We start from the raw sequence: 10298 nt of genomic DNA on the forward strand, positions 1-10298 counted from the left end.
AATCAGATCTAAAAACTAAAAACTCCAAACTACTCTCTTATCATTCTTTCTATTACTTAAACCCTAAACCACATGTCTCTCTTTATCTTTATTTTCTTACTTAATTTTCTGCATTTGGCCAATACAATGATCTAATTGGCAAGCTTTGGTTTTTCTAAGGTCTGAAGATGGAGTGAAGGTGAAGTGTTGGATTTTTTCAATGGCTTGACGAGGGCTGTAGATGAGACTTATGCTTGAATTGAAATTTATGGGTATGATGTGTAAGTTTTCGTTTTCATTACATTTGAATTATGCTTGAGTATTTTTTTTCATGCTTTATTTATGCTTGCTCATTTGCAATGGCGGGGTATAATGTGTAAATTTGTTGTGTTCGTTTAAGATTTCTGGATATAATGTGTAAAATTTTCTATGTTTTTATTTTTAGAATGTTTGAATATACACTTTCCGAATTTCGATTTGTTCGATTTTCTTCATTTATGCTTAAATTATATTTTAGTTATTTTTTTTCGTTTATTTTTCTATGAAGTTTTTTTTTATGATATAGCTTCAAATCTGTTTTTTGATTTTGATTTTCTAGAGTATGTTGGTACTTGTTTGGTTGGTCGTTTGGAACCCATTGAACTTGGTAATGCCCCTTACGAAGATGATGAAACTTTTTGGTTGGTTGCAATCTGTTGATTTTCTATTTTGTTAATGGTCATGCTGAAAGTTCTGTTGCATAAAACAACATATCATCTTGTCAAAAAAGAGAGACTCTCAAGTGATAAAAAAAGGTAAGATTTTAGTGAGTTTGTTTATGCAGGGAAATTCCTGTTTTGAAAACTGAACGTTTATGATAGTAAATTTCATTCTCATTAGCTTCATGAATTATCTACATGTGTTAGCTTAGCTTTGTATATTGACTGTAAATACAATTGCTTTGCAGGTTTACCCGTTTCAAAGCTATAGGAAGTGGAAGCATGACCTTTACTAGAGTTTTTCTGCAATAGATTTATGCATTAATAATGAATTTACTGTTTTGAGAGAGTGTGATAGAAGTATATGTAACAAATTGTATATACTCCTAGTACACAGCGAACACTGACTTCATGTTTATATATTTTCTCATATATCTATTTAATATCACTTCCAATCATTTAGAAGTATATATACGTAGAGTGATAATCATTTGGAAGTATACATATATTCTTAGCAATGTATGCTAGATTTCTGCTTAACTTTTAAATTCTAACATTGTGGTTCATATATCTTGCACCAATACTTTAAATTGAGGAGTTGAGGGTTTTGCATGCATCTCCAATTTCCAAGATTGTTTATAAGACGAGCTTTTTTAAAAGAGCTGATTCGATTTAGTTTAAAACAATTTTATTCAGTTTTATACATTTCAATTAAAACCAATTTAATTCAGTTCAGTTTAAAACAATTTTGTTCAGTTTGATTCAGTAGTTCAGTTAAAAAACAGTTTGAAACAGTTTTCAGTTAAGTTCAGTTCATTTTTAGTTCAGTTTAAATTGGTTTTCCATTAGTTTGTTTTCGGTTGAGTTTCAGTTCAGTTTCAGTTCAGTTAACAGCAATTTACTTTAATCTAATGAACTTATCGATTTTTAACTTTTCAGTTATGGGTCAATTGAGTTCGATTGGTTATTACTTTGCAGTTTAATCATCGATTTTCAATCAAACTGACAGCATTACACATGTCCGTATGGAGAAACGTGCGCACAACTCAAAATGCAAGGAAAATAAAACAAAACGCTAGGAGCTAAAGGCAAAGACGGGGCCAATGAACATGCACAGATAACCAAAACATGATTTAAAAAATGAAAAGTAACTGATTTGACAGTTTTTAATGCATAATTAATTACCAAAAAGTGTTAGGCCTCAGTTGCACGGATTACAAACGTTGACCTTTCTCTCTCTAAAATTTTCCCCCAAAACGCTCCTCATAAACTATTCTCTCTACCACCAACGCAAAGTCCCATCAAACGAGAACTCCAATGGCTAACCAAAGGCAAGTTTGTACCCAATTTTTAAGTATTTGTTACAGTTATAAATAACTAACAAATTTTTAATTTTAAATTTTTGTCAATGTAATTCAGTACTCAAGAAGAGGAGGCTTTGAGCTCCACCCTAGTGACCAGATATTTCTGTGGACTGAGTATGTTATTTTGAAAATAAAGAATTTATAAATTTAGTTATTTAGTGTGAAAGATAAGTAATTTTGTTGGTGGTGCAGAAGTGAGGACCCGGACATGCAAATTCCATTGGTCCCATACAAACGAGCAAAGGGTAGCAAGAAGAGAACAACAGACACAATAAGTGAACCATTCGTTGACCCAGAGATACTTGAACAATTGAATCAAGAACACTGGTGATTTATGACGTTTACCTCTTTGAATTTCGACACATTTATTGATTTTGTTGTTCATTAGGTCTAAATCGAATGTTCGTATACTCATCTATAATGTTAACTAGTTGGGAATTCACGACCAGTACTTGAGGTTCAATGTTCCCTAGAAGCATGTGTAATGTTCGTTGAAAGCATTTGTGATATTCAATTCAATTGGATCTGATGTTCGCTCAGTATTTGTGATGTTCGTTTTGGTTAGATGTTTTCTTATCTTCAAAACAAAACGTCACCTGTTCTCTAAAGTGTGGTTGATGTTCGTTTCATATCCGATGTTCATTAGACGCGTGTGCAATGTTCATTGAAAGCGAAAATAATCTTCAGTTCAATTGTTTCCTCGATGTTCATTAATATTAGTTAGATGTTCACTAGAAGCAGCTATAATGCTAACAATGGATTTGGGGTTCACTAGTTTGTTTTATATGTTATTCGTGTGTTCATAACCATACGACGTGTGTTCATATATATGTGGTTGATGTTCTTTTCTTATGTTCAAAACAATAGGTCGCATGTTTCACTAAAGTGTGGTTGTTGTTCGTTTTTTATACAATGTTCATTAGACACGTGTATAATGTTCATTGAAAGCAGAAATGATGTTCAGTTCAATTGTCTCCCCTGATGTTCATTGTCGTTAGTTAGATGTTCACTGGAAGCAACTATAACACTCAGTGAAAGCTTATCTCGTATTCAGTTTGATTGGATCTGGTGTTCACTACTCTATGTTAGATGTTATTCTTATTTACATAACCATACAACACTTGTTCAATAATGTGTGGTTGATGTCGTTTTCACATGTAATGTTCATTGAAGCATAGAGGATGTTCATTGCGATATATAATGTTCAATTTAACCGTGCCTGATGTTCACTACTATTAGTTCGATTTTTAACGATAACATGTGATGTTCATTACTTTTATGCATATATAATATATAATACAATAGGGTCTAATGTTCACTACTTTAACGATGTTCATTTCTTATGTTTATAAAAATATGTGACATGTTCAGTACTTTTGTGTCAAATGTTCTTTTAATTTGTAATGTATTGTTGTGATTTAAGTAGGGTGGAGGAACATGAGACACGAACTGGACCTAAGCAACAAGGTGAACAACCAGCCCAACAACCTGGACAAGGTGAACACCAGGTCCAACAAACTGAACAATGTGAACATTAGGCAAGCTAGCCTAAACATGAGCAACAACAGTGTCCTTAGTGGCTAACTGAGCTGACTGAGGGAAGCAGGTTAGTAATGTTCATAGCATGTCAGTCACGTGATCATTTAAATAAGCCTCATGTTCATTATAACTAATTTCTTCAACAACCCTATTGTGTAGTCCGATAAATTATGTTCCCCGTCCGGATACAATAGCCACCATCTTAAGCATGCATGATGATCTTCTGTATATTTCATGTGCATACTTTTACATTACTCGAACGTGACATTACCATGATTACATATTTACAGGGATGGGCAAGCTGCACAACAAGGAAAGAAACATGTTTCAAAAATATCCTTGGTTACCAACAAGGTCAAGGACCTAGCCTCTTCCGACGACACCGATAGAGAATAGGTATTACATAGAACTTGTCATATGTCCTTTATCCTACATATTAGGTAATGGTTCTTATTGTTTTATGGCATTTCTAGGCGAGTTGCTGATGACGATGACATTGAGTATGTTCCACCAGGCAAGAGGAGCAAGGTTGCTGGGAGGTAATTAGTTTGGCGTCCATAATGTATGGAGAACATAATGTTTGTCAACCACCATAAATCACTAAATACACTTGCAGCATGCATGGAAGCAAGGAAGATCGCTGACCGGGGGGAAAGGACCATCCCAACAGCTCTAATTGGAGGGTGCTTAGATGACATCTACCACTGATCCATTGTAAGTAAATATAATGCCAGTAATTACAAATGAACATTTGCATCTTTGTCTTGAACATGTCTTTCATTTTTCATGAACATTAGTATTAGCAGCTGAACATGTGAGTGTATTAACAGCTGAACATTAGTGAGAATATATATGACCATGTTTACCAGTTTATATGGACATTTGATATGTTTGATGCACCTGACACAAGGGGACTAGTTACATTAACCTATGTACTAGGTCGAGCAAATCAATTGTAAACAAGTGAACATTACATGCATATTTATATTGTCCATGTTCATTTCCATTACTTCCAAAATGGACATGTACAACTTTGGATTGAACATGTGTTCCATCTGAAATGAAAATCAAATATTAGAAAAAACCTTGCTTAAGAAAATGTCGCATGCACATATGCATTACATGGGTAGTGCACATTATTGTAGGTAGTGAACATGTAGATGGATGTAGGTGTACACGTGTCGGTCATCAAATAAACATGTGTGTTCTTATATTGGCAAAGTCCAGTGGACATTACTTGTGTTTATTGAAATGAGTTGTGCCCCATGTTTCAGATTTAGTGGCACCTAGTCTGCTGAGATGCAGACAGGTCCAGATGCTGTGCTGCCTCGGACAGTTGGTTCCCAAGGGATCCAAGAAGTCATTGGGTGCCAATCACATCATCAAGCTACACCACACTATCCATCCTTTAATGAAGCTATTGCAGAGCATTGTCGGTGACAAGGCGAAAAAACAAGCAATCCGGGACATAGAATTCGATAGACTTTTGGTGATGGACTTTGAGAAGTACAACACCAATATCATCGCAACCATCACTTACCACATCATTTGCTCTAGTGCAAGCTTGCAACTGGAACGTGGGAAGGAGGTCAAGACATAGGCTATAGACGTGCACCTGGTGTATGACATGGCAACGGGAGGGCTGCCCATTATTGAGCCAACACCTTTTGATACAACTTCGGCCTACAATAAGATGATGGTGGAGTGGAGGGGGTACCATGGAATGAGGAAATTTGGTTGTTCGTCGTTGAATCAGATTGTGGATAAGCTGTCGATTGAGGAGGTTAGTGACAGCTAGAAGAGGAGTTTCTTGGTAGCTGCTGTGAACTCCTGCATCAAGAGCATCTTGAACTCCCAGCCCAGCCCAGCCTGCTTAATCACGGATGGCCACATCAACCAAATTCCAAACTACGATTGGTGCACGTACACCATTGAATCCATCATCCATGCCACCCGACTACTAGAAGGACAAACCAAACCCGTTTTTCATTGACCCCACTCCCTTCTTGATCGTAAGTCATCTATTCTTGCACTGTAACCAGTTTTCATATTACCATTGTTTATTTGCGTTGGTATGGCATCGTACCTTATATCAATTGGCACTAACTTTTGTTATTTATAGGTCTTCTACTTTGATCGAGTTCTCAATCAGTTGTGTCCACCCCCTCGAGAATCCCCCCTGATCAGCATCTAGGGTAGGGAATTGGTGAAGAAGCGAAACACCCAGGAACTGCGCCATGGATTTGGAGTTGGCGCAGTTCTTGACCGGATACCAATTGCCCCTACCATTGAGAAAATCCTCGATCAACCTTCCCTACAACAACAACAACAACAACGGTAGCAACAACAGCACCATCAACAATAACAACAATAAAACCAACAGCAACACAACATCAACAACAACAACAACAACAACAACAACAACACCAACAGTTCCCCGCTCCACAAGTCAGCTCCCCTCCAACAGACCTTAAGGTACCTTTTGTACTTTCATCATCTGACTCCTATGTTCATTCTACTGAGTTACATGTTAACATACAATGTGCCATATGTTCACATATTACATGATGTTCATGTGACGTCATTGTAAGGTTCATGTAATATCCCAAAAATTTAAACCTTCCTAAATTAATTAATAATAATTAGTGATTAAAATTTTCCTTTAATTATAAGGTATGACTAAATTTTGTTACTCTATACCCAAGTAAAGTGATAATTAATTCGTTAAATAAATATATGTTTCAAATAATAACAAGTTATGTTAGATTAAATAATAACATTAGTGATATTAAGAAAACAAAATAATAAACCAATGAATTACTAGAAGTACTTCTAAGTTCTAATAAAATACTTAGTATTAAGAACAAAAAGAAAAAAGAAAAGAAGAAAAAGAAAAGAAAAAGGAAAAGAAAAAGAGAAAAGAAAAGAAAAAGAAAAAGGGAAATAAAAAAAACAGATGCTACTGTTCATCCCCTTTTTTTCTGCTCTCTTCAACCCGACAATGGAGTGTAATTCAGGATAGAATTTTTTTTACACAAACAAACTCAACCTCCATTAAAAACTTCAATCCAAATCAAACCCACCTAAAAATCTAATATTTATCAAATCAATCCACCCAAATTTCAGTTTCTTCATCAAATCAACCCTCCAAAATTCAGAAATTTCAACCCCAACCATGGCTATAAATAGCCATGATCGGTCCTCCATTACTACCCACTCACCTTCACAACTCCACCACTCGCCGGAATTCCACCACCCTCGCCGGAAAACACAACAAAAAATACAACCCCAAGCCTCTGTTTTTTTTTTCGTAGCTTTCTCTCTCCTCTGTTCGAACCAAACCCCCTGCCCACAACCGCAGTGCCGCTGCACTGCCGCGCCTCCGGTGCACCACCACCACACCACCTCACCGCCACTCGCTCGTCTCCTCCTTCTCTCGCCTTTCTCTTTCTTCTCTCTTGCGCCCCACCTTCGTCGTCTTCACGCTGCAGCACCAGACGTCGTTGCTCGACGGAAGCCGACAAACAAACACCGCGCCACTGCTGTCGAAGCCTTGACCCCACCGCCAGCCATCTCTCTCCTTAGCTCCCCTGTTTTCGTGTCTGAGTAGAGGTATTCAGACCTCTCTAACTTTTCTATTCCCTTTGTTGTGTTTAAATGAGTTAAAGCCCAACATCATGTTACTACTCAATTTAATGGGCCAACAAGCTGATTTTCTTTCAATTAAAACTAATACACAAAATTCATCAACTTATTAAGTTCAATGGACTAATTAATTAGGTTATTTTTGTAATTAATTTTTCTAATCAAACAATATGAACTAACCTGATTTAGTTAATTATCATTAATAGTTCACCTTAATTTTATAATATGAAATTGTTAGACTTACTTAAGTTAGTATATTAAATTATAAATTTACGACAATTATTTATGATGATAAACGTATAATATTACGAATCGACAAGAAAACTTGGCAATAACGTCACCTATTAATTATCAATTTACTCTTGTAATATGGAAATAATAAAGGAATGTTAGTAATTTACGATTAATTGGGTTACGATAATTGAAATTGTTTTATTAACTTGTTGAAGATAATTTACGTATTAAATTGAACAAGGTACTTAATAGGATAACATATGATCAGTTAAATTATAATTCTATCAATTATAGTAACGTAAGTAAAGTTAATTATAGAAGTTGAAATAATGAATCTTTGTAACATCACCAACGACCACTGTTTTAATTTAATTATAAAATGCCGAATATGTTTAAAGGGACCATATGACTAGTGGAACGAAGTTTCGAACTAAAGGTTAAGAAGAGTATAACATGATCTTAATGTTCAATTTATAAAATACGAAATGGTTATAACAAGACGTTCATGCTCACAAATAATGAATTACGACTTAGACGCTTAAAGTTGTTAAGTGAAAAGGGAGCCTACTACTTTATATCAACCACCAAAGAAGTTAATATATAAAACTCCTACACACCTCCTAAATTGGACACAAGATGGAAACGGGTCAAGAAACTCAAATTTAGAATGAAATATTAACAAGTCTTTTTATTAATCCCTTAATTGATTAGATTAAACGGAAATGATATTACAGCCTCCCCCGGCTTTCAAGGTTATTAAGCAGGAATCCAGGTAACATCTATTGCTAACACCCACGATTCCCTTCGAAATGTGTTTATGAAATGATGTTTATAATTATGTTAAGGATTTTGCAATGTGATTCTTATATGGATTATGGGATTAAATTGTTTTCGAATGAGTTTCGTAAATGATGATCTTATGAGTTATTGATGCTCAAGTATGATTGATGAAAGATCCATGGCTTATGCCGATGAATGCTAAACGAACGAAACACGATAAATATAAAGTGAAAGAGGTTATGGCAGTATAATGTTACGCTTATCTACTTTATGGTCGTGCACGTACCTTCGCACCTGCCGTGCACCCGAAAAGGGAGCTGGGCTCCCTGAGGGGTACCGCATACTATTTTGGTGCGAGCAGTGTATCCAAAAAGGGAGCGGGGCTCCTTGAGGATTATCGCATGGTGGTGTATATATCCAAAAAGGGAGCTGGGCTCCTTGAGGATCATCACATGGTGGTGTACCCAAAAAGGGAGCTGGGCTCCTTGAGGGTCATCACATGTCTATACTCGCCAGTTACCAAGCTAAAAGATGAAAAGATAATGGGAACTTATGAAGTATCAAGATGCTATTTATAATTATTTACTTTGCTATTATTTCATTATAAATTTGAAATATGTTTTACTCTATTCTCTTCTCCCTGTTTGCAAATAAAATGAATTGAAATGAATTTACGTTGTTAGGGTAGTATGATACTGAGCTTCGGCTCATGATGTTTTGTTTTCTGTTTTAGGTATGAGCGTAGCCATTGCAATATCGTTGTTAATAAGGAACGTGTTCAAGGGAAAGTGCGCGGTATCTTGTGTTAGAGAAATTTTTATTATTATTGAGCCGAGTAATTATGTATAATTATCAAGGACTATTTAAGGTTGCATTGTATTGGTGGGCCATATCTCACAGGCTTAAATTCCATTTCCGCTGCTAAGTATGAACAATTGTGTTTAATTAAGGTTATGAATTTTCAGGGCGTTACAGAGTGGTATAAGAGCTGAAACCTAGCCGGAAGTGCGGAGTAATAGACTTTGCACCGCCTAGGTACGATCATTTGGGAAATTAGATATTGAGAGAGTCGAGGTTAATAAATGACCATTTGGGTAATAGAGTCCAATAAATGAGATGCTGAATGGAAATTTATGAGGTTGCGCCTAGGTATGACCCGTTGAGAAATTAGGCATTGAAAAACTTGAGGTTAATTGATCGCTATTCGAGTTAATAATGGATTATATGAAATGTGATGTTGAATAGATAATTTATGAGGGTTTCACTAAGGTATGAATTTTGAGGGAAATTAGATGTGGAGTATCTCGAGGATAACTTGATGGTTATTCGAGTAATAGAGACTAATGACTTGTGAATAATCTTTTGAAGCATGAGTAGTTATATCTCACACCAAGGTAAGACACAAAAAGGGTTCAACGAGATAACATAAAGATTACTTGGAGATATTGCGATGCATGAACTTTTAGATGATAAAAAGGTTAAGTCTAAAGGAAATATAAACATCTAAGGTTAACTGTATTGTGGACATTATCGAAGTTGTAACTTGGGATCGATTTTATTTTATGAAGGTTCGTGCGAGGATCTCTTGATTAGGAAATTTTTTTAAGAGAAATTAGAATTTTTACTTGAGGAATTAGAAAGTAGGTAACCCCATTGCAATCATGAAAATTTTGAGTTTAAAAGTTGAAGTACATTATAATGTGATGTGAACTTGATATAATAGAGTAATAATTATATAGAATTGTAGTTCTGTTAGGATTCTATATAAAGTAGGGTTTTATTTTCAGTTTATTTTAATTAAATGTTTAGGTGATAAAGGAATCCTATTATGTTTAGGAGTCTAATTCCTTATCATTTGAGTCAAAGTAGGAGTTTTTGTTTTCCTAATTATATTCTGATTAGGCGTGTGAATTAGTATTTAGGCGTGTGAAGTAGTTAAGATAAAGATAGGGTAATTATTTATCTTGATCCTTAAGATAAAGATAAATAAGTTTATTTGTTTTACTAATTCAATTAGGATTAGGAAATCTTGTATTATAAATACATGGTTCGGCCATCA

Source organism: Beta vulgaris, chromosome 8 (assembly GCF_026745355.1).
Source record: "Beta vulgaris subsp. vulgaris cultivar EL10 chromosome 8, EL10.2, whole genome shotgun sequence".
NCBI classification, from domain to species: Eukaryota; Viridiplantae; Streptophyta; class Magnoliopsida; order Caryophyllales; family Amaranthaceae; genus Beta; species Beta vulgaris.